General features: G+C 36.0%; 1 long non-coding RNA gene across 1 annotated transcript; it reads right to left on the reverse strand.

Moving 5' to 3' along the window:
* Window positions 1-679: 679 nt before the first annotated feature.
* LOC141424651 (uncharacterized) lies at window positions 680-26,587 on the reverse strand. The gene is made up of 3 exons (XR_012449521.1): window positions 26,463-26,587; window positions 22,802-22,877; window positions 680-844 (listed from the first exon to the last, which is right to left on the reverse strand). It is a non-coding gene; the product is annotated as an uncharacterized lncRNA (long non-coding RNA).
* Between the last annotated feature and the right edge of the window lie 210 nt (window positions 26,588-26,797).

The following is a 26,797-nucleotide window of genomic DNA, read 5'->3' on the forward strand; positions in this document are numbered from 1 at the left end:
GTATATCTAAGCTTGCTTTCCATTCTTTAAACACAGGTATTGGGTGTGTGGTGGCACAGCAATTAAAACAATGAACACAGGAAGGTCTGAAATACAATGCATGGGAAAGCCAAAACTATCTGAGTTTGCAACACCTGCAAAACATCTGGGCGCATATGTCTAGTAGGTATTTGGAAATTCAGATCAGGAGCTTCTGAGAGCTAGAGGGGCCAGAGATATTTATGTCAATGTCATCAGGATGTAGGTGGAAGTTAAAGCTAGAACAGTAAGACTGACTCCTCTGAGTCAGTGTCAGGTAAGAAAAGAACATTTGAAAAAAGAACCATGAAAGAGATGTACACTTTGAAGGCCATCTGGGCTGTATCCAGAATATAGTCTCTTTACCACCTATACTTGCCAACTATTTCCTCAAGCTTATTAACCAATAAAAATTGACAAGCCTTAGCTCCTAGACTTAAATCTTAAAAAGTACTGCTTCCCAGCTTTTTCATCTTAGCTTACTTCTCTTTCTTTTTATAATTTATTTATATTTTCAAAGAATTTCAGATTTTTTTTTCAGTCCCTCTTACTGGCAGAAATATCCAATAGCAACATATTAGCAAATTCTCTTATCATTCCCTCATAAAAATACTATAAATTTGAAGAGTCCACGATCTTAGTCCATTTTAACTTACTTCGTTTTTCTGATGAATACCATTTCTTTATTCTCAGTGCAATCTCTGGCATGTGGCTGACAATGGAGGTCTTCCACTCAACGAGGGCTTCCTTCACATTCCAGCCCACTGGAATACTCACGCTGCCTCTCAATGTGACCTTCAGATGCCCCGGAGTTTGAGAAGTTCTCCTGTTATAAATTTTCAAAATAAATTCCCTTATGTCACAAGGTACATGGTCACAAAAACTACTTTCATTTGCAGACTTACATGCTTTATAGCCTTGACTAAAGTACACAAGGGTCACTCCTAGTTACTATATGACTTAGTTTCATCAATAAAGTGAGTTGAAACAAAGAGTAAAAGCACAACTCACTGCAATATGAATTGGGAGATTTCTCGATTTTCATTTCAGTACATTTAGGTGAGAAACTATTCTTACTAATGGCTTAGATAGTTAATTGGTCTATATTATGCATGGAATTAGCCAGAGAAAATGGAAAATAAGGGTACTCATTCTAGACCTCACTCCTATATTTAAGCTCTCCTTATGTACTTTTAACTTACACCATCAGCACTTAATGTACAGATAACTCAACTTTAAGATTGAAAGAGTTATAGGGTTGTGATTTTTATAATTTCTCCTAACATTTTATATATTACCTTTAAAGCACTCAGTAAAATACATCCCAAGGATTTCTGCACCTCACAAACTTTATAGAAATTTCTTGGCTAGTGACTAAAATGCTAGCTCACTTGAGATTGAATATAGTAAGTGCTGAATGAAGTAAGCAATAAAATTATTCTTATGTGTGTGTGCATTCTCTCAGAACTTTTAAAATTCTTTACATACTTTAAGAACATTATTTAAATATGAAATGGGTTCTAGGTTCTTGTCACTCTTCAATCTAAACAATCCTGTGTCATTGCAATTCCCCATTCCCCTCCACCAGTCATAAAGTCACTGAGCCACTCAACATGTACTGCTGTCTGCAGAGTGTCTGTTTGCCTTTCATCATACAGATAGTGACCCACAGATCCTTATTCCTTGTTTTTCCTTCTACAAACAATTTTTAATTCCTAGCACTATCTTCACTCTCTGAGCTTCTTATATGATTTAATTTCCTAAGTTTTTATGAGAATTGTGTTAGTTTTTATCAATCCTACCCCATAATTTTTAAAATAAAATGCCTCAAAATCATCACACAGGCTACCAAAGCAAAGTGACATAGCAGAGGTCTATGCTTCCCTACCTGTGAATGGTTATGCCAGCCACGTTTAATAACCAAAAGCTTCCACATTTAGCATTGTGTTTTGCCAACGTATTCACAAAGGATGCAGAGGACCAGTGTTGGGTTGATAATTGCAAAACACAAACCCTATGAAGAATCAAGGCTACTTCTATACTGTGTTCAGGATCAATGGTTTCAATATTGTGTGATCTGAAATTCCTTCCTGCCAGAATCCTGCAGGATACAGTTTCTCCACCCACACTCAATGGCAACATTCCCTTCCTTCATCAACAGCTGTGAATCTTTTACTTCTTGCAGTGGATGTCACAAGCCTCTTCCACGGGTTTCCCCCTCTTCCTGTAGTCAGTCCCCTGGTGAATGCAGATGGGAACATATTTCTCTTAGTCATTCATAAGAGCTCAAATGACAAATGAATTTTTCTACCCCTGCTGCTCTCTCAACTTTGGGAAGTATCAAGTGGACCATTAGCCATTTCATGATATTCAACTTGGGTGACCATGCTGGGAACAGTTGCAACTTAATGCCTTTTTAACACACGGTTATGGGCTATATTATACCCAATTCTATTACATTTTTCAATGATATTTTTATTTTATTGTGCCATTAATAATTTATCATCTTTATTTTTATTACCCAATTATACTAATTATTTTATTTCTATTATTGTTTTCTTATTTTTATGAAGGTTATAAAATTAATAAAATCTTTGACCCCATCTTGAGAGGTCAGCAGGGTCCCTAAATTGCCCTCTGCCAGCTTGTAATTATGTATACCCTATTTGGGCATCTCCTGGACATATAATAGTGGACAATGTGTTACTAAGCAATTTTGTTTTTTTCTTTTTAATTCTGCAAATTATACATAATAAATAAACCTAGAGATCAGATAATGGTGTTTGGAAAAGGAAAGTAAATTTTCCAGCAAGACAAAAGAAGAAGAGGCTGCCATTCCTAGCAAAAACAAAGGTATATATGGAAACTTAATACCTCCAAGATATTATTTAATGACATCTGAATAAGGTCAAACTATATATTTTAAGTAGTATATATTTTAAGTAGTAATAACATTAATCGTACAGCTGAAATTTTTTTAATTATAAACTAAGCATCAGAGAAATGAAGTTTTGTTAGCAGAAGAAAACCATGTTGATTCAAAAAAAGAATGAGAATGAGAAAAACATATCTTGAGACCTACTATGTTGATTTTCTTAAAATTAAGAATTTCGTTCTAAACTAAAGTGGAAAATTGCTGTTTTAAAAGGGACTTGATTAATAATAGTTCTTTCATTTTTCTATTATTGTTTCTAAACTGTACTAAATATTTATGTTTATTATGGAGAAAATTACCCATATCTATAGCAAAAGCTTAATCATATGTAATATACATGAGGACAGAGATGACTTTTAGCTGCACTCTAGAACCTAGCACATCAGAGGTTCTAAATAAATATTTACTGAACAAATCAATAAATAGATCAATATACAGATTTGTGATAATCATATATGTTATGTTAATTTAATATATGACTGACTAATGCAAATATCACATATAAGCAGTGCTATGCTTAGGCAAAAAGATAGCATTTGGGCAACCTTTGTGGGATTTTGTAGCACTTCATTATAATGAAATTATTTGGTATTACCTAAAGAAGGATGCTTTTAAGGCTTGAATATGACATGTCCCTCACAGGCTTATGTTTGAACACTTGATCCCCAATTAGGGGTACTATTTAGGAGGTGGGAAATAGCTGGAAAAAATTGTTCACTAAGAGTGAGTCGTTTAGGGTATGTTATCTCTGGACTGTTCTTGTTTCACTCTTTCTGCTTCCTGTCCACCATAAAGAAACTTAACTACCACACATTCCTGCTTCCATGTTGTTTCCGTCCAAGCTCATGAGACCAGTCAACCATGGAATGAACACTTTGAAATCATGTGCCAAAATAAATCTTTCCTACCGGATGTTCTCTCAGGCATTTTGGTCACAGCTACAAAAACGTGACTAATACAGACAATTGGTACCTGAAAAGTGGAGTCATTGTTGTGACAATTCCTGACAATGTAGGTAAGAAGCCTCTGAAACTGATTTTTCGGAAAGAATTTGGAAAAGTTTGGATTAGTAGGATAGAGAAAGCTCACAATACTATATAAGCAGTTTAATAGGCAATTTTCTGGGGAGCTCAGAAGACCGGAATACCAATAGGAATCAAAGGAGAAAAGACTGTGCTGGTGGAAAAAAGGCCTTTATTGAAAATTGGAGTAGTGACCCCTCAGGTTACATTCTGGCAAAGAATTGGTATACATTTTGTCCATGTCTTGAGATTTCAAGTGAAGTTGAATTTAAAACTAAAGGCTAATTTGACAAAATTTCAAGAGAGACTGTGGCATGGGTATGGCTAGCTGCTTTCAGTGGGACCTACAGTAAAAATCAGGAACAAAAAGGAGAATAGAAATATCTGAAAAATGTGCACACTTAAAGTTGTGAAAAGGAGGACTCAATTGTTGAAGAGATGGTTGCCATTGAAAGAACTCAAGTTCTTCATACCTGGACAATAGTAAAGATGCCTTGAGGGCATCTCAGTAATTAATTGCACTACACCCATGGCAGGATCAAGGGTATGAATGAGTAAACTCATTTGAAAGCACTTCTGGGGTGCCCTGCTCTCACAGGGCGTTTCGCCAGGATTCATTTCACTCTGCTCAGCCACACAGGCACTCAGAGGCTACTGCAGCCATGGTCCAAGGGGATCCAGGTACTTCAGACCTTAGTGTTGTACATGTGATGCTGGTTTTGCAGGCATGCAGAATGCAAGAGCTACAGGGTCATGGAGGCTGCCACCTAAATTTCAAAGGAAGGATTGGAAGGCCAGGCAATGTGTGGCAGGATCAGAATCCATGCAAGCACTTATAAGAGGGCAATGCATAAATCTGTGAGGTTGTAGTCTAAGTTTCAATGGAAACCTCAGGATGTTAAGATGCCAGAACAAGCTGGGTACTTGTGGCTCATGCCTGTAATCCTAGCTACTCAGGAGGCAGAGATCAGGAAGATCACAGTTCAAAACCAGCCTGAGCAAATAGTTCGTGAGAACCTATCTCAAAAAAATCCTTCACAAAAAATGGCTGGTGGACTGGTTCAAGGGCCCAGCTTCAAACCCCAGTACCGCAAAAAAAAAAAAAAAAAAGCCAGAAACATGGAACATCTGAAAAGGAAAGCCAAAGGCACAGTAGAGTCAACCCAAGAAAGAGGCCATGTAGACTGTAAACAGCAAAGACATAGGGGCAGAGCTGCCCAAGCCTGTTGTAGCTCATTTCATGACACCATGTGCCGTGGAGGCCTGACACACAGCTATAGGTTTTAGTATTTGTCTTTTTGGGTTTTGGTTCACTTTTGATCTGATCTTTCATTGCTATGCTCCTCTTCCTCCTTGCTGTAATGAAAATGTTTATTTGGTACTCTTGTATCTTGGAAACACATACTTTGTTTTTTATTTTACAGAGGCTCAAAACTAAAAGTTTACCTTGAGTCTCAGAAGAGATGTTGAACTTTGACTTTTGAACAAGGTTGAAATATTAAAACTTTGGAGACTCCTAGAGATAGACAGAATATACTTGGCAGTATGAGGCCATGAGCCTTTGAGGACCAGGGGAGGATATTATGGTTTGAATATGAAATGTTTGGTGTTTTGAACACTCAGCCTCCAGCTGTTTTTTGTAGGTTCTGGAAACTTTAGGAGGTGAGGTCTAGCTGGAAGAAGTAGGTCACCTGGGGCAGGCCCTTGGTGGTGTATTATCCTTGGTCTCTCTCTGTCTCTCTCTGCTTCCTGTGCACCATGAGGAAGCTTCTCTTTTCCTACCTGAAGTTGTTCTATCAGGTATTTTAGTCACAGCAATGCAAAAATAAATAATATAAATGCCAATTATTTTTGTACCAGAATGTTAAATTCTGTCTTGACATGTATCTTTCCGAGAAAATACATATGAATCAAATTAATATTTTTTGACTCTTTACAAAAATAGGAAATATAATGAAATCAGCTTTTGCTTTCTGTGAGCACATGCCAGACATCTTTCTGATCCAACACCTAATACGCTTTTGGCTACAAATTGAGGAACTCCCAATACTAATTAGCAAATAAAAACACACATCTATTAGGGTTCCTAAAGATGTGCTGTAGTATAGTACAGCACTTTGAATTTTAACAGAGCAGCTAAAGATAAAAGAATAGCATGTCAGTCTCATAATTGATCATTATGTCCCCTACATTTCTTATATAAAAAACATGCTCGTAAAGTATTTGCTAAAGGCCATTTGATTTTTCTCAGATGTAAAAAACAGATCTAATTAAAGAGGACATTTTAATTTCTAATAAATCTCTTTTCTTTGGATGTTTTCTGTTCTTGAGTATATTTCTATTCTGGTGTTGATTTCAAATCTTTGAAATTTTAATAAAAATTTTTAAACAGTAGCAATTGCATTTGAAATGAACTATAATAACATATCATTTTATCTAATGTTTGGGTTAGTGATATAAATATATATTTAAACTTTTGAACAAAGAGCATGAAACCTCACTAGAATTCTAAACCAGTGGTTTATACCAAGGAACATCTTATTTATAAATTCCTTGGCAATCAGCCACTATTTTCTAAGCAAGAAATCTTGAAGGGAAACCACTTATATCAAATTCTACACTATATCTCACATCATTATCTAGAGTCCAGTTTATATAATTAAAACTACATCTACAGATTAGAAACTCACCCATTCAGGCACCTAATAATTGAACCAGTGAAATCTTGAAACCGGTGTAATCTATGTTGACAAATATTTACATGTTCTTTGATTTTTCTTAACAACTTGAAACTTTTTAAATGTAAAATAGGTACTTATATTAATATACAGAAACAAGATCAATCGTGGTAGAATTCAGTTGAAAGGCAATCGTGTCCTTCGATGACCTAACAGGACAGGATGACATATTTAAATTGGACAATTATTGAAGAATTTTTAAAAGGAGCTGTTTATAAGGATTATGGGCTGGGGGGGACCTACCAGGGCCAGTAGAATACAGAGTGAGGTGGTTAATCTGAGTGAGGAAATAGATATGTAGAATAGACCACTTAACCTACTGTAGCTAGCATAGAGTGACCCTACTGGAAGGAAGCTGATGAAACAAATTCCTCACACTCCATGTTTTCCTTTATTCTATTGGTCAAACCTTCTAAAAGCCAGAAACCATAGGATCACTGATATAGTCCATATTTAAGCAGAGCAGAATATAGAAAGAAGCAATGGATCTGGAAGAGTGACCAGAAGATACTGAGCATGGGAGGGAACTGAAAGGACAGACCATCATAGGACCAAGAAAGTAAACAAAGGAAATGAGCAATGCCCAAGGAAAAGTAATAGATTAGCAAGTAAGTAGGCAAGAAAAGTATATGAGAAGTCATCATACTCTCAATGAAATGTTGCAATAGGATAGAAGCAAGAACGTAGCTGAAAACTCTCCCAAAATCAATGAACCAATGAGGAAATGAGCAACTGAACTAAACAGAACTTTTTCAAAAGAAGAAATTCAAATGGCCAAAAAACACATGAAAAAATGCTCACCATCTCTAGCCATAAAGGAAATGCAAATCAAAACCACACTAAGATTCCACCTCACCCCTGTTAGAATAGCCATCATCAAAAACACCACAAACAATAAGTGTTGGCGAGGATGTGGGGAAAAAGGAACCCTGGTACACTGCTGGTGGGAATTCAAGCTGGTGCAACCACTCTGGAAAACAATATGGAGGCTTCTTAAAAAACTAAACATAGATCTTCCGTATGATCCAGCAATCTCACTCCTAGAGATATACCCAAAGGAATGAGACTCAGGTTACTCCAGAGGCACTTGTACACCCCATGCTTATTGCAATGCAATTCACAATAGCCAAGTTATGGAAACAGCCAAGATGTCCCACTACTGAAGAATGGATTAAGAAAATGTGATATTTAACACAATGGAATTTTACTCAGCCATGAAGAAGAATGAATCTTATCATTGCAAGTAAATGGATGGAACTCAAAAACATCATCCTGAGTGAGGTTAGCCAGGGTCAGAAGACCAAAAATTGTATGTTCTCCCTCATATGTGGACTTTAGATCTAGGGCAAAGGCAATAATGTCGTAGGACTTGGGTCACGCACTAAGGGGAGAGCACATATGGGAGGAATGGGGATTGGTAGGAAACCCAAAACTTGAAAGTGTTTGATGTCCCCACTGCAGAGGAGCTAGTACAGTAACCTTAAAGTAACGGAGGTCAATATGGGAAGGTGATCAAGAACTAGTGAAAAGGTCAAGTAGAGATTAATCCGTTTGGGTTGTAACATACTTGTGCATGGAAGCAATGCTAAGAATCTCTTTGTATAGCTATCCTTATCTCAATTAGCAAAAATGCTCTGTCTTTCTTATTATTGCTCATGTCTTCTCTTCAACAAAATTGGAGAAGAGGACAAAACAGGTTCTGCCTGGAAGCGAAGTGGGTGGGGGGAAGAGGAAAGAGGCAGGGGGCAGGGGGGAGAAATGATCCAAACAATGTATGCACATATGAATGTGTGAATAAAGGAAAATAAATAAATAAATAATCCTCAATTTCAAATGTAAAAAAAAAAGAACATATCTGAAAGGATAGTAGCAGAAATACTGAACAAATAGGTGAAGGAAAAGGAGTTAACAACTGTAAGCAACTACTATGTACCAAACATCGGATTAGGTAGATGCTTTAATAAGTGATGTCTTTAATTCTATAACCTGCCAATGAGAAAGTTATGAACGCAACAATTGTAAAGATATGGGAACTTATCCCTCCCACCATTGTCATGCACCTCTTTGTCGCCACCAAACAATTTAACCATCAGAACACAGGGTTCTCTTTAGGTTAAGCCTCTCTGATAGTGACTCAGTACTCTGATCTGAAGACTTTTCTGGTTTAAGAGGACTGGATTTAAACTTATGTCTCTTTTCCAAAAACTTGTGTAATTTTTTTTCTCACCAGGGTCTCCAGAGATAATGAATATATAGCTTGTGTTGCTTAGTAACCAAGACACCCTCTTCTAGATCACTCATTCTCTCCCTATACATGGAGCTGACTGGGGAAGGTAAGTCAGGCATGAAAATTTCCATTGCATATGGAATCCATCAGGCAATTCTACTTGGACATAAAAAGTAACAACCCAACTTTTCTTCCAACTTAAAATTGGTTATTGTGATCCTACACTTTTTCAAAGCTATTTTCACCAAGTTTACATTGTAGTCATTGTAGCATACATTTGTCTTATCAAACCCCTTTTATCAACAAAAAATAATTTTACACTCTGTTGCTCTGGCTTTACAGTTTTCCTTAGAGACCCCCATACATAACCACAGCACACTCCTGAGATATAATAATAATTACAGTTAATGTTTAGAGAGGGTCATGCCCTGGACAAAGGATCAAGACATGGTTTATTTCAGGGACTCTTCCCAATGGATCTAATGATGTAGGTATTATTATTATTAGCCCCATTTCATATCTAAGTAACAGAGAGTTAGATTAAGCAGTTTTCCATTATTGACAGAGCAGGATGTATCAAGATAAGCTTGGAGCCCAGGAATTTTGGCTCTGCAATTTGTTTAACCATTGCCCTCAGTTGCTTCTCAGTGTTTTGAATAAAATCTTATTCCCCATTCCTCCAAACTATTTCTCCCAAGCAACTGACAGAGTTATGAAGGTTGGCTTCTAATCCTTTTTCTCAGATACATACATTTTCTTGCTCTTCCTTCTTTTTTTTTTTTTTTAACTTATAAATAGAGGTTTATTGTCTTCATTGCTCTAGAAATTCAGATCCAAGATCAGGTGTGGCCCCATTGGTGCGGGCCTCTACCAAGAGCAGCATATCATGGTGTCAGAACAAGCCAGGAGCAGAGAGAGCAAGAGAACAGGTACCGGTGTCACTATCCCATTTGAAGGCAAGCCCCAGTGCCCTAAGGACCTCCCACTGGGCCCCAGCTCTTAAAGGTCCAAAGCCTCTCCTAATAGGACCTCCCTGAGCTGCTCTTCCTTCTTTATTTTTCCCTTGTACACTTGTCAAGTTATAAATGTTGGGTCTCAGAAAATAACATTCTAAAGCATGGTGTACTGACAAGTCGGGTTCTTTAAGATGAAGGTCAGTTGTAAGTATTCCAGAAGGTTTCTCTTTGACTTTCTGCCCTCCTGTCTCCCACCCGTAGTTCTCCTCCCAAAGTGATTCCTAGTCACCAAATTTCTCTTTCCCAAGGCAAGTGACAATGAGGCAAGCTAGATAACATGGGGAAAGAGGCAACTGCATGGCACCTAACAGCTGATACACAGCATAGCTATAATACAACAGGACATTACTTTAATAGTGCAGTGAAAAATAAGGCCTTCCAAGAACTGGCCAGGATCAATATGGCTGACATAGGTGACCACTAACTATCCTTGGTTTCATTAAAATTACATCTCCATATCATCAGTCTTGCAGAATTGGAAATTCCCATGATCCATCTGACTCCATGACACATCTGAAAACCCCATATAAAGACAGGAAATGAAAGCAAAGCCTACATAGGGAAACCTTTCACCCTTTCTGGGAATTACTCTCCTCCCTCTCTCCTACCCTCTACTTCCCACCTTAGCTCATGAATAATCCTCCTCTCCATTAATTGGACCATGAAAAGTGCTCTCCAGAACTTTGGCACATGTCACATTCTGAGATAGCCAGCATTCAATCCTTCAGTATATACTGCCACTTTGTAATAAAAGCTCTCTCTCAACTCCTTACTTTTTGTTATCTCCTAATTCTTTCTCTGACAGTGACAACCTAGAAACACTGGGTAGAAGTCTCTGCCCAATATTTTACCTCTCCTGCCTTCCCACCTGGCAACAATAGACTAGAAATATCATTGCAACCTTCCCTCACCAATCTGTGTACAAGTTGGCCATAGAGAAATTCTCTGACTTGCCTTGGCTGAGAGTAGATAATAAGACCTTCCTTTCAGAGAGGTCCATTCCTCCTGGAGAAAAGAAATGGTACATAAGAAGGCTAAGAAGAATCTCTGACAAGCCTTGGTGGGTTTCTCACTTCAGTCTAACACTGTCTGATCATACCTTTTATTCAATCACATTTTACACAAATGTCCATTCTTCTTAAGACCTGAATATAAAAATAAGTTATTCCCTGATCTAGGAGCCTTCAGAAATGAAGGCTTTGAAATGAAAAACTTTGATTAAATAAACTTGTTATGGTTTTTTTTTTCTGGTTAACCTCTTTTGTTACAGAAGTGTCAGCTGTAAGTGAGGGATCACAATTACCCATCCCTCTACAAACTTTGTTTTCCTTTCTATCTTGAATAACATTAAAAGGATTGTCTAGAATAACTATCTTCTCTCCAGGTTTTCAGCAATGTCATTTAGTTAAGGGACATGATCAAGCCATCAAGTTGTGCTCAAATTTGTCAGAGCAACAAAACCATATTCAGTTAAATTGCATTTGCAGACAAATAGCTAGTAAGCACTATTTGGTTAAGTGCTTTACCACTTCTAGTCTGGTAATTGCTAATGAGAAAAATAACGAATATTAAAATGTGCAAACTCTGATGACTACGTTAGTGACATGAAATTAAAACCAAAAATATTTGAGTCCTGGAAGTACTAGAAAGACTGGTTTCAATATGGAAAAAAAAATCAAAACTTCTTCAATAATAATTAAAGAATTCTGTGTGGAATCTGAGACCTACAAGCAAAATCATGTTATTTGAGTTTTCAGTATAATGACATGTTCACTATAATAATGTTTGAAAGAGTGACTAACCAAACTCACATGTGAGAAAAATGGCTTCAGAAATACCAGACAAAAGAAAATGAACCATTGGCAACATTCTCCAGAGAAGATACCAAAATGTAATGGTTTCAATTTTGTGTGTATTGTAATAGACAGTATCTATGTATACATATACTTACATTTATGATAACACACCCAGAAGGAGGTGGTTGTTTTTATTTTCATATTTCCTCTATTGCACTGGCTAGGATAATTGCTTTTGATCCTTCAGTTTTATAATTTTGTCATTTTCTGCTCTTATCTCAAACTTGGCAGAAAATAATTGTTTTTCTTCATTTCTTAGGTTTGGTCCTATGTAATTAGGATAGGTACTTATGAGAGCATGGGACAGATTGAGTGACTATGAAGTTGGAGACATCATTTTGCAGGCAGCCTGACATTGATTTAAAATGCATTTCAGACTGATGAAAGATGGTGGATTCACAGTCCCTAAGACTGAAGTTCTCTCACTCTCTACTGAACAAAGAGCGCCCAGGGAACTGCAGTGCCCCATAAACTTGTTTCAGCTGTGAAGTGACACTCACCAAAAAGAGGCATGTTGGGATGCTGCAGTTGAAATAACTGGGTTAGCCAAAAGCTACACATCACTTAGGTCTGAAAAAAGTAGTTTAATTCTTCCTGTTGTTAGATGAGCCAAATTCAATCATCTGTGATACAATTTATTCAACAATAATTTCAGACTTCTTTATCATGTTTTTCTTTCTCAAAATGCCTAGATTTTTCTAATATTTGAGATTTCTTGCAAACAAACATATTCACTAACTTCCTTTACAAAATTAGGCAAATTTCTATGTCTCTATATGATTTAGTTGATATATTTATTACATAATAGGTATACTGAGTATTTTATAAAACAGTCTCTAGCTTTAAAAATCCAGAAATATGGTCACAGTTTATCATGAGAGAAAATTATGTTCCATTCCATGGATACCTTGGAAAGTAGTTCATTTTACTCCACCATATTTTCTGGATTCTAAAACATGATGAATATCTATAATTTAGAATAAAGACAATGTCACAAAGCTTTCATCGCAATTTATAGAGGTACACCCTAAAAGATTTTGTTTGCTACCATCTATATAATGAATACGTATTCTGGCCATTTCCAGTCTCTTGACTATGAAATTGCAATCCCATAAAATAAAAGCTAAAACAACTAGTCTTTGTTCCCCTGGCAAAGTAGTTGTTTTAAGAACAAGGTATAAGGAATAGCCATAGAAAAGATGGCTGTTGGAATTTGTTATAACAAATCTAGTTCTTTATCATTCAGAAATATCTGCATGCTGTGGGTCATGCTATTTTACCTCACAACAGATTTTTCCAGTTACACAGACCTTATATTGAAATGAAACTAGAGGAGAAAAAAAACTGGTGGTAAAGTTGTTGTATAACCCAACAGATTTAAACCAGATCTAATGGCATGATGCAGGATGATAAGCAGTGGGATGCATATAAAGTGTGTGCTTCATTGGATTCTCATCAAAATCAGGGCTGAGATTTTGGAACCCTTGGGTTCTTTGTGTCATTGCATCTTGATCTTATTCTCTCTCCCACTTTTAATTTCCTCTTGCTCTAATTCATACAAACACACATTTAAGCGTAAAACACAAACACAGAAATATTTAACTTAGTCTACCTGCTTATTATTTATATCCTTATGTGTGGAAAACAATACTTATCTGCCAGCATGTTATGTGATCAAAGGCAGCATACTCAGGTTACTTTAGCTATCTCTTTGTGTCACTCAAAAGATAATACTATCTCACTTTAAGTGTGGTTTTTAAAAAGTTTGTTAAAAAACTATCTACATCCCTATTTTAAAAATGTAACATGTGTTTCAATTAATACTGGTCAATTTCTACATTAGGAAAGAAAAACTCAAATACTTTATTAAAATTGTTATTAAGGCTCAGTGATGCTGATTTCAATAATGAGTTAGAAAAAACTCATCTTCACTTCCATCTCAAGGCTAACCTTTTGGCCTTTTCAGAGACACTAAAATAAACTCATAAAGGAAATAATGCATTTGTTAACTAGAGAGGTCAGCATTAATTGCTTATTTTCCAATAAAAGTCTACTCAATGAAGGGAGAAAAGGAAAAACAATTTTCAATAAATAAAAAATAAAGTGTGATTATTTTGAAGAGATGGATAAAGAATGAAGCTTCAGTACTAAGTCTTTAGTACATAAGAGAATGGATATTAGTGGCACAGTTGTACTAGTGCTGACCTCAACATCATGGCTATGCTTTTGAGTCAATACTTAGCCGAGAAGGAGCAGCAACTAAGCAGCACAGGACTCCTGTCTGCTGAATAGAAGGCATGGATAGCCACTGTGCTCTCCCAGCATGCCTAGCAGTACGCTATGCACATGATCCAAAGCTGCATATCTTCAATTCAAAAAAATTCTCAAAGTTACGTTTCCTTCAGGTCTACATGGGCAAGTGCAAGGCAAATCACCCCAGATATCCCATCACATACAGGAAGACCCTGAATAATTCTCAGGCTTAGTTTCTTTAACTCTAAGAGAATAATAAATTATTATTGTTGCTGTTTTTAACTGTCCTTGTGTATTTCACAGGTTTTCTGGAAGCATTTTTGAAAAAAAAAAATGACATGATAGCATTAATATTATGTTCCATTTGTTGAGCACTTAGATAATAAACATAAGAAAGACACGCCTAGCATTATTTCACTTAACTATTAAAACAAACCTTTTATATGGATAATATTGACATAGGTTTGCAGTTGAGAATAGTTAGGCTCAAAGATTTAAAATTCCACAGACTATAAATGGAGAAGCAAAGGGATTCATTGCAAGAATTTTAGGCAGCGTTTGTATAAGGACTCTCAGTGACACTTCACTACTCAGCAAGTACCTACAAGGTGAATATTCTCTTTTCCTGGCTTTGTTTTCAAACAATGGTGTTCAATGATAGAACTGCACTTCTGCTGACATGAAAGCTTTCCAAAGTCAAGTTCTAAATTAACAGTATGCCAAATTCCCAAGTGAAAAACAATAAAAATATAGAGAAAAGAACTTTATCCTTCTGTAAGTAAAGCCAGATTTTTACTGTCTTCTTCTGTCCACATGTAACAGTGAGGGTCTTACTGCTTTTCTTTTCTCTTTGTTCTTGAAGGTTACTAGTAGTTGTCTTCTGCCTATGACAATTATGGTATCATTTAGATAGAGCTGGAATCCTTTAAAAATTGAAATCCGTGGTGGAAAAGGTGGTATCAGACTACCTACAGTCCCTTTCTGCCTTTTAAAATCCAGTTAAGGGCATTTAATTTCTTTAATTCAGAAAAAGATGCAAATAAACTCTTTGACCAAACTGCTATCTAATTAGACCAAGAGCACTAAAAGTCACTTTCTCTTACTCAAGCCAGTGCTGAAAGACACAAAGGTCTGTCTGTTTTGTATGATTTTTCCCTTAGGTAGATAATTGAAATGACTCTAGTTTGGCTGCTCAAGCACTGAAGTGTCATAGTGATGAGTGTTGTAAGATAAATATAGGGATAGCTTACAAATATTTCTTTTTGCAATCTGGTATTGCATATGGATGTCTGGAATAAGTAATGTAAATTAGTCTCCTCTAATTTACATTTAAACAGGGGCTTAAGAAGGATCAGGGAGCACCACTCTGCCTTGAAAAGCTACAGCCTAAAAAGAGTGACAGGGATTGTCATCAGTATTATAATCATTACCAAGTTCCAAAAAAAAGGGGCCTTGTTAGGAATGGATCTGTCTCTGCAGGGGATATCCAAGATCGCAGTGCTTGGATAAAATATGAATCAAGGACTAATGCCAAAAAACCTAAATTACATTTTTAAAAGAGGATGTTACATTAAAATAGTGATAAGCTGGATAATTATAGAGAATTTTATGTATCTTCTAGCATAATTAATGACATAAAACACCGAAGTTTGAAATTTAAAATCCATCTAGTTAAATTATGCTTTTAAATTTGCATACATCATTAGAGTGAAAATAAATGTAAAATGGTAAGATTAATAAGTATAAACTAAACATGGATTAGATATTTGTCCATTGTGAATATTACAAAAGAAAGCAAGAATTACTTCTCATATTAAGTAGATTCTTGTTAACTGCAGGGCATTTACTAAAACTAATATTAATATTATCTTAGTTAACTTTTCATATATAACAAGTGCTGGGTAAATAAACCCTGTATGAAATCTGGAATGTAATTTATAATGAATTTGTGCTAATGATATCTAATGCGCCTAGTTAAAATGGAAGCTTTATTGAGAATAAATGTTGCTCATTTACTTCAAAGGGAGTTACAAAAATGTGTAATTTGATGGTAATTTAAAGAATAAAACAATGCCAGCTAATATAAATATGATTTACAAATTTCTCACAACAATGCATTAAACATGTTATATATTTTTAAAACATGTTATGTATTTTTAAAGCTTGTAAAAAAGGAGAACCTCCCCCCCTCAAAAAAAAAAAAGCTTCTTAGATACTGCAGATATACCAAGATTCATCAAATAAGTGTTTGGGAATATAGACTATGATAGGCAGAAAAATGGTCCCCAAAAATTTCCACACCTTAATCCTCAGGACCTGTAAATTATAACCTTGTTTCATGGCAAGGGAAACTTTTCAGATGTAATTAAAATTATGCATTTTAAAATGAGGGAATTACCATTACCCTGGATTATCCAGATGTACCCAGTGTAATCACATGAAGTCCAAAGAGAGGTGGATTGAGAAGCAAGAAAAGAGGCAAAAGAGAAGGTCAGAGAAAAATGGGTGGAGGACCTGACCTATATTTGCTGGCTTTGAAGACAAAGGTGATTCCAGCAGCCGTTAGAAACTAAGGTTTCCTGGTAAGAGCCAGCCAGCAAGAAAGTGGCATGCATGTTACTACAACTGCATAGGTCTGAATTCTGCTAAGAAACCTTGTAGGCTTGGAAGCAGAGCTCCCCCAAAGGCTCCTGGATGGAATGTTGCTCAATGACACCTTGATTTGAGTGCAGTGACACCCATGTCAACCTTCAAAACTATAATAATGAGAAAGAACAAATTCATGTTGTTTTTAAGCCACTACATCTGTGATGTTTTCTTAGAACTTCTGTGCTTTTCCCCAGACCTTCCTCTCCTCTTCATTCCATTTCCAATTTGCCTCCTCAAGTCTTAGAAATTTCACTTCCCCAAACACTGTTCTCTCTACTGTCACCCAGCTGTAAGCTCGTTACCCAGCCTTATAGCATGGCAATTGCTTCCTATATCCAAACGTCTTCCTCAGATCTCTTGGCTATCATGCAGACATGATGATCTTCCCACAATGGAAATCAGATGAACTCTCATGCTCTCTGTCTCTACTTGCACCACTCTTATACCTCATGATATCCAATACACACTGTTGTATGCTGATTAGGTTGTGCTAAGTGCTTTACATAGATTCTTTCACTTAGTCCTCACAGACCTCTCTGAAGTCATGATGCAGTTGTCACATCTCCGTAAGCCTTGGAGGAAACTGACACAGAGAAAGGTTAAATAATTTTCCCAAAGGGTTGCCAACAATTAATGATTGGTCTGTGTTTAAACCAAGTACTTTGCACCCAGAGTCTACATTCTACACCACTATTCCATACTTCACCTATCTTTCAAGCACCTGTTCTTGGTTGTATTGATTACCATCGGTGCCCCCCTCCACCACTTACAGTTCATTAGCTGATGTGCTTCAAGAAGCAGCAGTCCTAGCTACTTCTGCTCATCGCTGTACCCTCTGTGCTTGTCACTGTTTCTAGCAGGCAGATGCATAACACACATAGGATGAAGACAGAAGTAGTAATGTGTCCTTCTTCTTGTAACTATCTTCTCTCTAATTAAAAACCTATCCCTTCACATGGTACCATGCAAGCAGTCAGCAGTTTTTGAGCATCACATTTTTACCTCCCCCTTCAGAGAAAGACTCAATAATGCTTTTTCTCCAGTTTTAGTTTGAGATTTTCTAGGGAAGGACTTTGACTGGTATGACTTGGTTCAGATACAATCCCTGGACAAATTCAAGGAGATCATGTCATGATACACATTTGACTATCAGCCTGGCCTGTCTCTAAAAAAAGGGATGTCATGCTGTGCAAAAAAAGACACTCCATTTGGTGTCCACCACAAAGTCCAAGTGGATCACCTGACAAGGTTGTACAAACTAGTCCAACTGAGCTTAATTAAAATAATGACAATATAAATAAAGTATATTCTAACTGTTTGACCTGTGTTATTTTGTTTAATATTTATGATAATTCTAAGAGGTATCTAGAACGTAACACACACGCACAGGAAATCAATGTGAGTCAATGCCCTGTATAGCTATCCTTATCTCAACCAGCAAAAACCCTTGTTCCTTCCTATTATTGCTTATACTCTCTCTACAACAAAATTAGAGATAAGGGCAAAATAGTTTCTGCTGGGTATTGAGGGGGTAGGGGGAGAGGGAGGGGGTGGAGTGGGTGGTAAGGGAGGGGGTGGGGGCAGGGGGGAGAAATGACCCAAGCTTTGTATGCACATATGAATAATAAATTTTTTTTAAAAAAGAGGTATCTTTATATGTATTATTACACCAATTTCACAGATGAGAAATTGAGATTTAGAGTTTATTCAGAATCATAGTTCATTCAGAAAATGGAAGAGTAAACTGTATTGTTTAACTCCAGAGTTTATGCTGGAAAATCCTGCCTTCTTTATAGCAAAGCTATTTGAGTATATAGAGTAACCCAAAATTTACTAGAAAATTAGTTGCATCAGTGTACAGGTGGAAAAGAAAGAATATGCCCAGTAATTATGCACAGAGCTTGCAATACAAAGGTGGCAGGTTGAGAGGAGGAAGAAAAGTAAGACGTATACAAAATGCAGCAGGGATTATCTCTGTCTAATGATAGTGACACAGTAAATGTGAACAAACTGAATTATGTGAAGTTGCATTATCCACACACAAACATATATAAGCAAATATACAACAAGTAAGTGAGGAATCTGAGGCCATCTCAGTACTGTGTTTGTTGTGCATGACCTATTGTAGAGGTTGAACAAAATCTCTCTCCCAGTACACAAAAGAATAAATGTAGATATTGATCAGAAAATCATAGTTAAAAGCACTCACTGTAATTTTCAAAGCTGAAATTTTCATTAGATCCCCAAAAGTCCTGTATTTCAAATTTGCTGAAGAGAAAACTATCTGGAAAAAGTGCGGATTGAATTTCACATGCTGACACTCTTTATTTTAGAGAGTTGGGAACTGAAGATAAAAGAAACTAATTTTCTATAAATCCCGGTACATTATCAAAATGATACATTAAACTTTTCATATTAAACTATTTAACTATTTAGCACATTGTAAAATTAAATATGACAGTTCTGTTTTAAATGATTACAATGCATATAATTTAAATATCCCTTAATAATAGTGGGCATTACCATATGAAGTCAATCTAATCAATTCCATAATACTACATACCTAAAATGTTGAATACTATTAAAATCTATTAACATAGTTCCCTTTAAAGCATTTTTTCCTTCGCTATTGGGCATATGACCAAATGCTTTGATTTATTCTCTAAATATTGTCTTGACACTATTGGTTTCTGTAGTTTTTTGGATTATTTAACTATAAAACATTTCAAGATTTCAGTTTTATGAAGTATATGGTATACAATTAAATTGTATTGTTTGATCTTACATATTTTAAACTTTTCTTGCAATTAAACCAAAAAAAACTGCACATGAGCTAAATTCTGTTCTGTCATTTATTCTAATTCTGATCTGTTTAGAGAGTTGAGAGTAGATTATAAAATTTAAAGGAAATATTATATATTTATAGACTAAGTATCTATGAAGGAATAATTTTAAAAAGTTACTTTCTTTCAAAATAGCAATAATAGTATCACACATTTTAATATAAGACATTTGACAGACAGCTTTTGTTCACACCTCAATCATTCAATCAATTGGTTTATATATATTAAGTACCTTCTATTAATATTCCTATATACACTAAAAGCTGAAGAATACATTTGGTTATAGGCTTATTCAATTAATATCTGACTCAAAAATATTTCAAGATAAATTAATAAGAGTTTTTATTTTAACAAAAATGTTAATGAGCATTAAGAAAATGAGAACAGAGCAAACACAGAGTAGCTGTTGGGCTATGGGCTCACAAAACATCACATTCTCATTTGCTCAGGTGAGGTATAATCCTCTGCAAAAATCCCTGTGTCTCCCACTCCTCAATATCTCCCATGTTCTCCTCATAAAAATGCAGCAACCCCACAAATATCTTAAAACTAACACATATGAAACCCACTCTAAATATCATACCTGGCCAGTCATATCCAATTCAGGGTTGTATATCTTGGTGATCTGAATTTATATCAATAAGCTTGAAATTCTCATTTGCTGCCTGAGCTTCTCCATTTAAATTCTGATTACCCATCCACTTGGATATCCTATAGACACCTGTTAGTTAAATGTCTTAAAAACTGAATTCCCACCATCTATTTTCATAACCTACACCTGTATCTCTATCTACATCCACTGTTTCAATGGCACCAATATCTGTGTGTTGCTTGATGTAAGAATCAGGGAGCTCTTCTAAGTTCTTTGCTGATCCCACTTCAAATTCCTTAGCACCACACGCTGCCCAATATCCTTCAGACTCACAGCTACTGAACGTCAGCCTGCTTTTAGCCTCTCCAGTCAATTCGCTCACTCTCTTAAGTGGCTACTTCACAGTTTCTCCTCTTCAACTACCAATATCCCTCCCTGGTCTTCATTTTCAGCTGAAAGCTTTGCATTGTATTTTTCTGAGGAATAGAAACATTTCAAATGACCTTCTTTGAGTTCCTGTCTCTACATCTGCTTCCTGGGCATCCATACCCAGTACCATCCTATGCTAAGTTTCCTTGAGCCCGCTACTTCATGGATTCCATCCAGGCTCCATTCACCCCCAAAAGGAGGGCTTGATCTCATCCTTAACAATTTTCCTTCTCTTGGATCATTCTCATAATCAACATATTTACTATTAAAAAATAATCTGACTTCTTTCTGTGTGCTTCTCCGGTCACTGCTGTTTTTCTGTGCCCTTTATAAAAATATGCATCAAAGGGATACTTTCCTTACTGTCTCTAGTTTTTCTCCTCTGAATATCTCTCAGGGTTTTTTTGCATTCATTTTTAAATCAAAACTGTACATGCACTATTCAAACAAAAATTTATTGGGAAAATGTTTTTGTATTACCCTCCTCAATACCATGAAAATTTAAATCTTTAGCTATAGTTTGATATTATAAGATGAATTGTGTCCCCTGTCACTCAAATTCATATATTGAAGGCCTAACCCTCAGCAACTCAGACTGTGATAGTATCTAACAATAGTTATCTTAAAAATAGTAATTAATTGTAAATGAGATAATGTGGGAATGGCTAATCAAATGTGTGCCATTATAAGAGAAAATCTGAACCCAGACAGGCACTGAGAGAAGACCACCACTTAGAAATACAAGAAGAAGATAGCTATTTCTAAACCAAGGAGAAAGGCCTCTGAAAAAACCAACCCTCTGGCACCTGGATCTTGGACTTCCAGTCTCTGAGAAAATAAAAACTTGTTCTTTAAGTCACCCAGCCTATGGTACAGATGGTCCCCAAACTACAATGGTTTTGCTTACAATGTTTCAATTTTATGATGGGTTTTGGGGGCCACAAGTCATTGTAAATTGATGAACATCTGTTCTTTGTGATGGTAGCTCTGGAAAACTAATACAACATTCTTATCTGCTAGTACAGCATATTTTTGTTTCTTGATCTTTCAGATTTAGGCAATATATATTGATTTCATCCAAGAGAAAAATGAAAATTTACACCATTTTCACTACTCCTCCATCCACACGTACATACATGGGCAGTCATGCTACCCCATTCTTCCAAAATAGTAACTGTATTTTATTGTTCTAAGAAGCCATTGATTTTAAAAGCCACTATCATTTTATATACCACTAAGAAAGAAAAATTCTGCCACTTAAACAATGACACAAAAGTTTCTCATCACATACACTTTTTGCTGAAAAAAAATTTTTGTTTAGAATTAACCAGATATAGATTTTATCATGTATCATTCTTACTCAATATGAAAATACAAGCTCAATAAATTATTTATGCTATCCCTGTTTTTATTCAAATTCAGAATCTGACTGTTGAGAATCACTTATTTGACTCAGAGGCTTACAATCCATATTTTTCCATATGATCATCCTTTAAAACACTAAAAGAATTTGATACTGAATTCATAATCCAGTTTTGCATTGTGCTCAGCTAGCTAGATTTTTCACTACATCTTCAGCAATATTAATAAATACATCTATTTTACTGTCTCACTTAAGTCTCACACCATTGGGTAGCCACTACCAAATCACTTTTAGAATACCTTCAATACACTTCTTCATATTCATATTCACTCACGTAGCGTAGATAATGACAACCTTATTATGAATTGCTGCCTGCCCAGCATTTCCAAGATAATATATATGATAGTGTGATCTTAATTTTTAAATATGTTAAATGCATGCAAGAATTAATTAAATTCAAGTTATCACTTTGGCTATGCCAAAATTCCATGTTTGAGTGTTAGAACCATGTACGTGATGATCACTGCCAGGGTAGATTTCCTATGAAGTTGATGAAGTTTCAGGGCCTCTCTGGCATGAGCATCTTCAAAGACCCTGCGATATATTCATGCAATTACACTGTCTTTAAAAAATTACAAATTAAGGTATTTTAATAACAAACAGTTGTGTTAACCACCCCTTTCCACTCTGATGTCACATTTATCATCTGTCACAATATTCCTCATGATTGATACTTTTGTTTGAATGTTTATGTTGCCTCCAAAATTAACATTGAAACTTAATAGCCAATGCAACAGTATTGAGAGAAATTTAGGAGGGACTAGTCCATGAGAACTCTACCCTTGTGAATGAATTAGTACCTTATCAAAGAGCTTGAGGTGCAAGTTTGCCTCCTTCCATCCCTTCGTCCATGTGAAGACGGGGAGCTCGTCTACTCTGGAAGATGAAGCAACAAAGGGACCATATTGAAAACACACGGCGGCATTTTAAATTATTATTCTTAGCCTGTAATTGTTGTATAGGGGGATTACATTGTGACATTTACTATGTGCTTACAACATATCTAAATTAGATTCACCCCTCCATCATTCTCCCTTATCCCCCCTCCTCCCTTCTTAGAATGATTTCAACAGGTTTTATTGTTCTATTTTCATCCATTAATACAAAATACACCCACCATATTCACCCATCCACCTTTACCCTTTCCTTATGTGTCCTCCCCATCACTGGTACCCACTCCCATAAAGGACCTTTTTTACCTTCTTGTCCTTCACTTTTTTAACTGTCTATTGATAATTCCAGGAGTTTCACTTTGGTATTTCAGATATGTACATAATGTGCTTTAATCAGATTGACCCCCCCATTACTTACTCTTTCTTTATCACCCTGCTCCCATATTATTCAACAGTTTACAATGCATTCCATTATATTATATTCATACATAGATGCAAAACACAGAGCAGCTCTTACTAGACACCCATCTGTCTCACCTTGCTTTTGAACTTTCAGCCTCCAGAACTGTGAGAAGTTCATTTCTTTTCTTTATAAATTACCCAGTCTAAAGTATTTTGTTGTAGCCATAACAATAGACTAAGACAATTGATAGGTCATAATCATATTTATAGGGGAAGTTGATATGAGTGTAAGTTTAGTTTGGATTTAGAGTGAACTGTATGCTGTTTCTACTTCCATGGACTGTTACACTCTTGCTAATCACCTATTCAAGTTAAATTATTATTACTCTTCATTATGCCTACTCACCAACATCATGACCCAAAGTATGAGGCCAGAAGGGATTGCAATAAACATATACTAGGGTGCTGAGCACTAAGAACACGGAGGAGAATCAAAGTTTGAAAAGCAAGTTACATATAATTATACATGGTGGATACATTTCTCACCAAAGCCTACACAAAATCGTTCTCTTTTCTTAGAAATATATAATGTAGTACAACACGGACATTAACAAATATAACATATAACACATTGCTACAAAGAGGGGCATCATTGACAAACTGCTCAAGATTTGTTGGTTCACAAAATTAAAGATGTAGTCTCTGCCTAGAAAAACAAAATGTCTTGAACTCTTACTGCTCATATATGTGTGGGGTGTGTGTGTGTGTGTGTGTGTGTGTGTGTGTGTGTGTGTATAAAAGCTTGGCAGAGATTTTTCTCAAATTAAACAAAAATCTAAAACTTCAGATGACATAAGCACTGATAAATTGTGAAGTTGAAAGAAATTTTCTAAATTATCAAGAATAAAATTTGATCCATTATGCTAGAGGAAAGACTGAATTATCTCTCTTTACAGAAAATCACATTACACTATTACTTCCATAAGAAGATAATATCACAGTATCTACAATTAGAAATATATGTGTATATATATGAAATATATGTATAAAATAGAAATGTATCAGGCAGTTAATTAATGCCTAACTGTTCTGAGTTTTGTTATGTTCTCATTACTTTTGTGGTTTTCTAGTTTATTTTGTGTTTCCCTGACTACAGTTGCTTTTGCTTTCCTGCCCTCTGATCTCTTCTTGCTCTCTTTTTTCTTTGGTATTATTCTTATTGTTGTATTGGACTCTGGACCTCACTAGAGTAGTAGAGTGACTAGATAGTCACTGTACTACTTGAGTTACTCCACCAGTCCTTTTTTGTGTTGGGTACTTCTGAGATAGGGTCTTGCTTTTTGCCCGGGCTAGTCTCGAACTGCAATCCTCCTCATCTCTGCTTCTCAAATAGCTAGAAATACAGGTGTGAGCTCTCCTCTCATTCCTTTAGAACATACTTCTCTTGGTTGTAGATCTCCCCTGCATGTTCTCTGCAAACATAGCAGCAATGTCCACTCTGTGGTGCTCAAATATCACACATAGGTAGACTTTACTTACCACCCTCTATAAATAGTACTCGCTACCTTCTATAAATAGTACTGCCTCCTACACATAGGATTGCTAGATAAAATACAGAATGCCTTCTCTAAAGACAAGCTCTTGGAGGGCCTGGTGTTTGTTTGGGCTGTTCACTGCCACACCCAAACACCTAGAGTGCTGCCTGGTGCATAGCAGGCACTCAAAGTGTATTGATTTTTAGAACTAATAGGATGTTAAAGATCTAAGCTGTATAATTTACAACTTTACCTCTTAAGTATTTCTAAACTCCTTTTTTTTAAATCTTATCATAATTCTTGTCCTGGTCAAAGTCCCAGGCCAAAACTGCTGTGTTATGACTGGGCTCCTCATTTCCTGCAGTTCTCTTCTTCTTTCCACTCACTCTAACTAGCCATACTGATAGATCCACAGCTCAAAGCTAACCAAACCACTCCCTTACCTAGGCTCCTCAACAAGACTATACTAGATGAAACAACCCATGCACTGTGGCATGACACACATGGCCTTCTTCATGGCACTAACCCCTACCTCTCCTTCTCATCTACCAAAATCTTCCAATAGGTCCCCATCAATAATCTGCCTCATCAATAACCATCAATAACATCTCCATACTAGTACTGATAAGGTTCCTTCTCATAGAACTCCCCACCCCTTTTTTTTAATTCAACTCTTTCATACCTTGGAAGAATCATTCTCATTTTCCTCAATCCTTCCCTTACACTCCTGGGCTAGGCTACATGTGTTTTCTTCTGTGTTTCCATAGCACTCTGAGGATAATTATATCCTGTATAGTCTATATGACATTGACACTACCTAAATGTTTCCCCCAACTAAAATTTAAATATATCAAATACAAACACAGTGTGGTATTTATTTTTGATTCCTAAAACTAGTATAGTAGATTGTACAAATAGCCTTCCATAGATATTTGCTAAATGAAGTAAATTCAACTAAATGATCCATATTAAATATTCAAGTATTTCTAATGAAGTCTGCTAGCCTGTGGTCATTTATCGAAAGATTTGTAATGCCCAAGGGTCCTAACAACAAAGAAAAGATATTCACTGGACTTCAAATAGTGGGGGGAGGGGACAATCTGTAAACAGCTACACCCAGAGAGAACAGATGCTTAAAGACCCGTGTGATGATGTATTCCAAGAAGTGATTATAATGGTGGAGACTAAACAAAAAGAGAGGGTCTAAAGAGCTGAATTATGAGGATAATGTCTGATGGTCCATGAAGCTAAAATTTCTGAGGTGCATTGTTGGAACTGGTGTTAAAGGAAATATATGAGGTGGGTGCTAAAATAATCAAGCCCAGGGAAAATGGATTCAAGAAAGCAGGAATATTAGTATTTAGGGTGTGGTGGACCAGAGATACTGGTCCTCAAAAAGGAGAAAGGCAGAATAAAAAGAGCTGGTTTATGGTGTAGAATCTGTTGACTAGAGGCAAAGAATAGCCTCAGAAGGGTACCTATCTCACCCAAATGGCATGAACCAACTGGACTTTTGTGGAATACACTTAATAAGAGAATAAAAGAAATATTTTGCCTAATATATTTTTATTTTAAAAAAATCAATAAATATATCCAAGATCTAAAATATACAGTAAATCAAATGGACCTACCTGATGTCTACAGAACATTTCATCCAACTTCTACACAATATACATTCTTCTCAGCAGCCCATGGAACCTTCTCCAAAATAGATCATATCCTAGGGCACAAAGCAAGCCTCAGCAAATATAAGAAAATAGAAATTATACTGTGCATATTATCTGAACACAATGCAGTAAAAGTAGAACTCAACAAAAAAGTAAAGATAAAAAACATGCAAACAGCTGGAAACTAAATAACTCACTACTTAATGAAAAATGGATCATCGATGAAATAAAAGAGGAAATTAAAAAGTTCCTGGAAGTCAATGAAAATGAAAACAAAACCTACCGGAACCTATGGGACA

The sequence above is a fragment of the Castor canadensis genome, chromosome 7 (genome assembly GCF_047511655.1).
Source record: "Castor canadensis chromosome 7, mCasCan1.hap1v2, whole genome shotgun sequence".
Lineage (NCBI taxonomy): Eukaryota > Metazoa > Chordata > Mammalia > Rodentia > Castoridae > Castor > Castor canadensis.